Source organism: Chrysoperla carnea, unplaced genomic scaffold (assembly GCF_905475395.1).
Source record: "Chrysoperla carnea unplaced genomic scaffold, inChrCarn1.1, whole genome shotgun sequence".
Classification (NCBI taxonomy): domain Eukaryota; kingdom Metazoa; phylum Arthropoda; class Insecta; order Neuroptera; family Chrysopidae; genus Chrysoperla; species Chrysoperla carnea.
Window position 1 is genome coordinate 24,861 of NW_025408281.1, and position 8,948 is coordinate 33,808.

General features: G+C 33.3%; 1 long non-coding RNA gene across 1 annotated transcript; it reads right to left on the reverse strand.

The window, feature by feature from the left end:
* Positions 1 to 496: 496 nt before the first annotated feature.
* Positions 497 to 2,007, reverse strand: LOC123304876. The gene is made up of 2 exons (XR_006536809.1): positions 1,976 to 2,007; positions 497 to 554 (listed from the first exon to the last, which is right to left on the reverse strand). It is a non-coding gene; the product is annotated as an uncharacterized LOC123304876 (long non-coding RNA).
* Positions 2,008 to 8,948: the final 6,941 nt, after the last annotated feature.

An 8,948-nucleotide genomic window follows, 5' to 3' on the forward strand; every position in this document is an offset into this window, starting at 1 on the left:
TTGTAAATTAAAACTTGATAAAATTTTTTTTTGATAGTACAGTCATTTAGAGAAAAAAAAAAAAATTTTTTTTAACGATTATCATCCTTAACTCATAATCATCAAAATTTTTTTTTATTAATTCTACAACTTTAAACTTCCTATTGGAATTTGATTTGCAACCATAAACAATTGCAAAACGTACCCTTTAACTAGGATATTATATAATTTTTGAGTACTATTGTTCCACAACAATTAACGCTACTGTATTCATTTAAAATTTTTTTTTTCTCTCTATATAAAATTTCTAACAAATCACAATAGAACGTCAATTCGTCTCAAAATAGGTTCAATTGAATAGTGAAAAGTATAACATTCACTATTCACGAAACAAATAGTTTCTAGGTGTCAAAAAAAATACTAGCCATCACTTCTTCTCAAACTCATCTTTTTATTTATTCACTTTATCCTGTACACATACAAACTTATTCTACTCGTATTTCTGCTGGTTCTTTTACATTTTACAGGACAAATTGCATTTCAAATTCATTATCAAGATACCAACTGCTATTCATCTGAAATCGGAAACAAACACCATTAGTATAGACAATAAAACGATAGTTATACAACTCAAATCAGTATTTAACAACAATTGAAGATGCAATCTAACAACAACAACGGCGGCATTCCCCGCACCGTGCCACCATCGTTCCTACATAATGTCAGCGGAAATGGAGCAGCTGCAGTAGCTTCATCTCCACGTCTACCTACAACACCATCAACTGTAAGACACCAGGTACCCTTTAACCAAATCCTTTACAATATACACCCGGGCGGTAGATTGTCACCAATCAGAACACGAGCTCTTAGTTTCAATCCAACCCCTCCCCCATCTTCAGGTCTCACACTTGGACCACGACCTTCGGCACCAATTATTGACAACCAGGCGCAAAACTTATTCAACCCACCTGCTTATAACACAAGTTTTTATAACGCTGGTACTACACAGCCGCCACAAAATAATAATTTTAACATTTCTGGTCATAATTTAACTAACCCAAATTTAAATATTAATCATGACTCGAATGCTCAAAATTTTAATAACTTTAACCTTCCCAATTTCAATAATCAACAAAGCATTTCAAATAACAACGTGCCGAATCTCGTGGCTCCCGACCAAAGGACCGCTCACAGGGACAGTCTAACACAGTTATTGGCCATCCATAATCAACTTCTATTGGATACTCAAAAACAAATTAAGAACCTATCGGGTCCCAACTTCAAACCAGATATGACCCAATTGTGCCAAAATCTACCAAGAGCAGACGGCGATAACCCATCCATCTTCATAGATTTCCTAATAAAAGTGGAGAATATTGTTAATTTGAACATTATGCCACTACCTAAACTCATTAAAGAATTAGTTACACAAACGGAGGGTGAATTACAACTATGGCTATCTAGACTAGCAACCCCCACTAACACCTGGGACCACATTAAAAGTGAACTTCTGATAAAATTCTTGTCCCCCACCCAAATGTCAAGGATTCAACTAGAAAAAATCTTCAGGTACCAAAACTCCAATGAATCTCTCAAGCAATTCACTTACGATTTGGAGATCACCGCTAAGGTCCTAAACCTTCACGACGAAACGCGCATCGTGACGCACATCCTTGACAGTGCAAATTCCGAATACCTACCATTGTTAGCAACCATCTTCCCCCAACCTACGACATTCGAACAATTATACCAAATTGCCCAACGCGCTGATGAAAATGCAAATCGACTAAAGAATGCGATCTCGCGAGAAAATCCAAAACATAGTTGACAATTGAAGGAATCTCGAAGCAATTCCGATAATTCACCTCAACAGCGGAAATTATTTGCTTCCCTTTCCCACAAGTGCGAATTCAAATACCAAAATGCTATACCGTTTATCGAATTGGATATATTAGAGCATAAATATCAGTCAATGATTGACACTGGTTCAACTTACAACATTATTCGTTCCGATTTGGCTTTACTTCTGAAACATAAAAACACAAGATTAATAAAATATTCAAAAGAATTGCCATCGCAAATAATACCAACATCACCATAGATAAATCAATTACCTTAATTATCAAAATTCAGAAGTACACCTGGAAAGCAACCTTTCTCATCGTCAAAAATTTTCCCTGTCAACTTATACTTGGCAACGATTTCCTTCATAGTGTGAAAGCCAATTTAAATTTCCAACGAAAATGCCTTATAATCGAAAACTTAAACTTAACTACACCTATCATTTTCGAACAAAACGAACAATTCAACTTACTTCTTGAGAATTTAGCAAAGCTAATGCCATCTGATACCCAACACTTGGAAAATTTAAAAAACAATTACTGTGACGTCTTAACCAATAAAACAGGCACCGCTACTAATCACACAATGAAAATACTCTTGAAGGACAGATCGCCGATTTACAAACTTCCATATACATTGGTACCCCCAAAAGCAGCCATCCTGAACAATATTGTAGACGATCTATTAAACCAAGGTATCATTGAGCGATGTACCAGTTCATGGGCAAGTCCTACATTTCTTGTCAAAAAGCGAGATGGATCTTACCGCATTGTCCACGATTATCGAGAGGTAAATAAAAAAATACTCTTCGATCCATATCCTAGTAGTCAAATTCAAGACTGTTTTAACTCCCTCCATGGCGCAAAGATATTTTCATCGATCGATCTCGTCAATAGCTTCCACCAGGTAAAACTCGATAAAAATTCTAGAAACATAACAGCTTTCGTCACACCCAATGGCCAATACAGGTATTTGAAAGCTCCGCAAGGTCTCGCCAATAGCAGCCAAGCTTTGAATCGAGTTATGCTCGACATATTTGGAGATCTAAAATATAAATATTGCGTTCCTTACGCCGACGACCTCCTTATATATTCGAACTCCATTGAAGAACATTTCAAACATCTATCCGAAGTCCTAAAAAGATTAAAAGAAAATGGTTTAACAGCAAAACCTGAGAAATGTCGATTCTTCATGACCAGATTAAAATACCTCGGTTTAATCATTGATGAAAACGGTCTATCCATCGACACCTCCAAAGTACAAGCGATTAACGACTTACCACCACCTAAAAATCTAAAACAACTTCGTATGGTACTTGGAATTTTTGGTTATTATATGAAATTCATAGATAATTATTCCGAAATCTGTCATCCGTTAAATAAACTTCGTCAGAAAAACGTAAAATACGAATTCAAACAAATACATCTGGACGCTTTCAACAAACTAAAAACAAAACTTACATCGGCTCCCATACTAAAATTTCCTGATTTCACCAAGCCATTTATCATCACATGCGACGCAAGTGACCATTGTATAGCGGGCGTACTGTTACAACGCGTCAATGATGTACTACACCCAATTGCATATACATCCAGGAAACTTTCACCAGCTGAATGTAAAACTCATATTTACGAGAAGGAAGCACTGAGTTTAATTTCTACGATCAACAAATTTCAAGATTATTTACACAACGGAAAATTCACCATCCAGACCGATAATAATGCACTAACTTACCTATTCAAAAACTGTAAAAACACTGGTAAACTCGCACGTTGGCAACTCACTCTATCAAATTTCGAATTCGAGGTTGAGCATATAAATGGCACTATAAACAATTTAGCTGACGCTCTTTCTAGGCTATACTCAGAAGTTGACCCCATAGAACAACCCAACCATCCGATCACTACACATCTTTACGACGACGTAACCCCGGAGGACAAGCTCTTACTTTTGCAACAGTATCCTCCTATCTTCCCTAATATTCGAGTAGCACAGTCAAATGACCCTGAGTGCAAAACCATCATACTCCGAATGCGTAACGGAGTGGATGATGTCAATAATTTTACACTCTACCATGGCATTCTGTGTAAGAAAACAGGGAGATATAAAAAACGACGTATCTACGTCCCCGAGGCTCTACGTCAAGCCATACTACACTATTTCCACGATGGCCTCCTAGCATCCCACCAAGGTGTCGTAAAGGTGTATTCAAATATCTCCAGACGCTTTTATTGGAAGAATCTATATAAAGACGTAGCTGATTACGTCATATCTTGTGACGTTGTCTTCGACATAAAATTCCACCTAAACCAAAACCTAACATGGAAGCAAAAAACCCGAACTACGTCTATGAAGCCCTTCATATTGACATTCTTGGTCCTCTTCCCATCACTAAAAACAGAAATAGATACCTGCTGGTAGCTGTAGATAGTTACAGCCGGTTTCTACAAACATTTCCTTTAAAAACTTGCAACTCAAGTTCGATTTGTACCGCTTTAGAAAGATCTTTCTTAACGTTCTCGGTACCATACATAGTTATTTCGGATAACGCAAGTTATTTCAAATCCACAACTTACAAGGAATTTTGTTACAAGTGGGGAATCAGAGCTAGGTACCTGTCACCATACGCACCTTCAGGTAATAAATCAGAAGCAATGAACAAAATCCTCATTGCGAACATTAGCACACTTCTACAATCAGCATCCACAGGTCACATCACATGGGACGAATTCGTCGGATTCGCCACATTCGCTTATAACAATTCATTTTCACCTGTAGCCAATTCCACCCCAGCTTCAATTTTTTTTGGTCGAAATCTAACCTTCCCTCTTGATCATCTTTGGGAAATTCATAGAATTTTATCAATAAACAAAATATTACCAAAACAAACAATCGAACTTTTCCTCAAAAAGTCATTGAAAAAGAGGAAAGATTATTTTAATCGAGGCAAGAAACCCCACGGATTCAATGTGAATGACCTGGTGATGTTGAAGAAAAAACAAATTTCTGTACATGGTACTTCAAGCAAAAAATTCCTCGCCAAATATCTTGGCCCATACACAATTGTGCATTTTAAAACTAAAAACACCGTAATATTAAAAAATATTACGACCGGAAAATGCTTGAAGTGCCATGCCATGTATCTAAAGAAGTATTATAGACGTGACAAACCTTAACCGGTGATTTTTTTTTCTTCCATACAATCACCAAGATTCTTCACAATATTAGCTTCGGGTACCCTAACTTTAAGAGCATATCTTTTCACCCCACCTGAAGATGATAATTATTCCTCTGTGACGGATCCTCATCACTACACAGTAAAATCACTGCCTGAAAGATGAGAGGGGGGTACATGTTATGTAGTGAATCTGCTAAAAATACATTAGTATATTCACCCTTATTTATAGGGAAATTTCATCATAGTCACTGCATAACATAATTCCATAACATAATAGTTATGTTTTTTTTCAACTGGTTGGTGACAATTTTGCCTCCAAAATCCCACCTACATCCTAAAACAGAAAAACAACGATCTCACCTTTTTAATCACTTATTATCTGAACTTCGTAGTGAAGACACGTATAAAATAATTACTTAAACTGTTTCAATCGAGTAGAATTACTTAAATTGTTTCAATCGAGTAGTATTTTAAATTGTTTCAATCAACTGTATTTCGATTTTGTACTTCTGGATAAATACCTAAAACAAATAAATTATCTTTAAACAAATTCGTCTTTTTTTATTATTCAAAAATACGAAATTACCTGTGGAAGATACGTCCAACACGTGGGTTTCAATTAGGAGTTTGTCATCCAGGAATTGGAGGATATTAAATTAAAGCTCCAATTATATGATGGTTTTCGGCATGTGTTAACCCCAACAAATTGAACACTCAACATTTTACAGGTAAACATAACCTACAATTTTATCCAACATAGTCAAAATTTGATTGTAACTATTCCACTAATACAGACACACCTAAAAGTTTCGCCAACACAGGAACAGATTGGACATTCATCCAAATCGCGACGTCGAATTATACAAACGATAAATTTCACGTTCATCGTACACATATGTATTTGACATTTGAGTTTCTAAAATCTATTACTAACAACTGTCAATAAGTAAAGTCAGACTCAGATAAATTGAACCATATGTGAATCAAACGGATAGTACCGTACCCAAATTTGAACAACATTTAATCGACGTCGTTTGGACTCATGTCTAACTTGTTCAGCCTGCATGAACCCAGGTTTGTCAACATCAAAGCATGCTAGTGAACCAGCCTCAAAGGACCTCTGGGAAATTGGGTGTCCCATACAAATTTCCACATTTAACACCCTCACACGTGACGGACCCCAAAACTCGAACACCAGTTCACCAATAATTGGGAACCAGGGCAACTACATAGCAAACTAGAATGTCATGACTATACAAATCATTGAAATCTTGATCCAAGTTAGTCAAAACGTATACATATAGGTCCTTTATGACTGGACTACGTAGTAATAATTCAAAAATGATCAAATTTGACATTTTTCGATAGAAAAAACATTTTTTGAAAATTTCCGATTTTACAACTAGAATGTCATGACTATACAAATCATTGAAATTTTGATCCAAGTAAGTCAAAATGTATACATGGAGGTCCTTTATGACTGGACTAAGTATAAATAAGCCAAAAATGATCAAATTTGACATTTTTCGATAGAAAAAACATTTTTTGAAAATTTTCGATTTTTCAACAAGAGAGTCATGACTATACAAATCATTGAAATTTTGATCCAAGTAAGTCAAAATGTATACAAAGAGGTCCTTTATGACTGGACTAAGTAGTAATAAGCCAAAAATGTCAAATTTGACATTTTTCGATAAAACAACATTTTTTGAAAATTTTTGATTTTTCAACAAGAGAGTCATGACTATACAAATCATTAAAATTTTGATCCACGTAAGTCAAAATGTATACATAAAGGTCCTTTATGACTGGACTAAGCATAAATAAGCCAAAAATGATCAAATTTTACATTTTTCGATTAAAAAAACATTTTTTGAAAATTTTTGATTTTTCAAGAAGAGAGTCATGACTATACAAATCATTGAAATTTTGATCCAAGTAAGTCAAAATGTATACATAGAGGTCCTTTATGACTGGACTAAGTATAAATAAGCCAAAAATGATCAAATTTTACATTTTTCGATAAAAAAAACATTTTTTTAAAATTTTCGATTTTTCAACAAGAGAGTCATGACTATACAAATCATTGAAATTTTGATCCAAGTAAGTTTAAATGTATACATAGAGGTCCTTTATGACTGGACTAAGTATAAATAAGCCATAAATGATCAAATTTGACATTTTTCAATAGAAAAAACATTTTTTGAAAGTTTTCGATTTTTCAACAAGAGAGTCATGACTATACAAATCATTGAAATTTTGATCCAAGTAAGTCAAAATGTATACATAGAAGTCCTTTATGACTCAACTAAGTATAAATTAGCCAAAAATGATCAAATTTGACATTTTTCGATAGAAAAAACATTTTTTGAAAATTTCCGATTTTACAACTAGAATGTCATGACTATTCAAATCATTGAAATTTTGATCCAAGTAAGTCAAAACGTATACATAGAGGTCCTTTATGACTGGACTACGTAGTAAAAAGCCAAAAATGATCAAATTTGACATTTTTCGATAGAAAAAACATTTTTTGAAAATTTCCGATTTTACAACTAGAATGTCATGACAATACAAATCATTGAAATTTTGATCCAAGTTAGTCAAAATGTATACATAGAGGTCCTTTATGACTGGACTAAGTATAAATAAGCCAAAAATGATCAAATTTGACATTTTTCGATAAAAAAAACATTTTTTGAAAATTTCCGATTTTACAACTAGAATGTCATGACTATAAAAATCATTGAAATTTTAATCCAAGTAAGTCAAAATGTATACATAGAGGTCCTGTATGACTAGGCTAAGAAAAAATAAGCCAAAAATGATCAAATTTGACATTTTTCGATAGAAAAAACATTTTTTGAAAATTTCCGATTTTACAACTAGAATGTCATGACTATACAAATCATTGAAATTTTGATGCAGATAAGTCAAAATGTATACATAGAGGTCCTTTATGACTGGACTGAGTATAAATAAGTCAAAAATGATCAAATTTTACATTTTTCGATAAAAAAACATTTTTTGAAAATTTTTGATTTTTCAACAAGAGAGTCATGACTATACAAATCATTGAAATTTTAATCCAAGTAAGTCAAAATGTATACATAGAGGTCTTTTATGACTGGACTAAGTATAAATAAGCCAAAAATGATCAAATTTGATATTTTTCGATAGAAAAAACATTTTTTGAATTGTCGATTTTTCAACAAGAGAGTCATGACTATACAAATCATTGAAATTTTGATCCAAGTAAGTCAAAACGTATACATCGCGTCCTTTATGACTGGACTAAGTAGTTATAAGCCAAATATGATCAAATTTGACATTTTTCGATAGAAAAAAAATTTTTTTAAAATTTCCGATTTTACAACTAGAATGTCATGACTATACAAATCATTGAAATTTTAATCCAAATAAGTCAAAATGTATACATAGAGGTCCTTTATGACTGGACTAAGTATAAATAAGCCAAAAATGATCAAATTTGATATTTTTCGATAGAAAAAACATTTTTTGAAAATTTTCGATTTTACTACTAGAATGTCATGACTATACAAATCATTGAAATTTTGATCCAAGTAAGTCAAAACGTATACATCGAGGTCCTTTATGACTGGACTAAGTAGTAATAAGCAAAAAATGATCAAATTTGACATTTTTCGATAGAAAAACATTTTTTGAAAATTTCCGATTTTACAACTAGAATGTCATGACTATACAAATCATTGAAATTTTGATCCAAGTAAGTCAAAATGTATACATAGAGGTCCTTTATGACTGGATCAAGTATAAATGAGCCAAAAATGATCAAATTTGACATTTTTCGATAGAAAAAACATTTTTTGAAAATTTTCGATTTTACAACTAGAATGTCATGACTATACAAATCATTGAAATTTTGATCCAAGTAAGTCAAAATGTATACAAAGAGGTCCTTTATGAC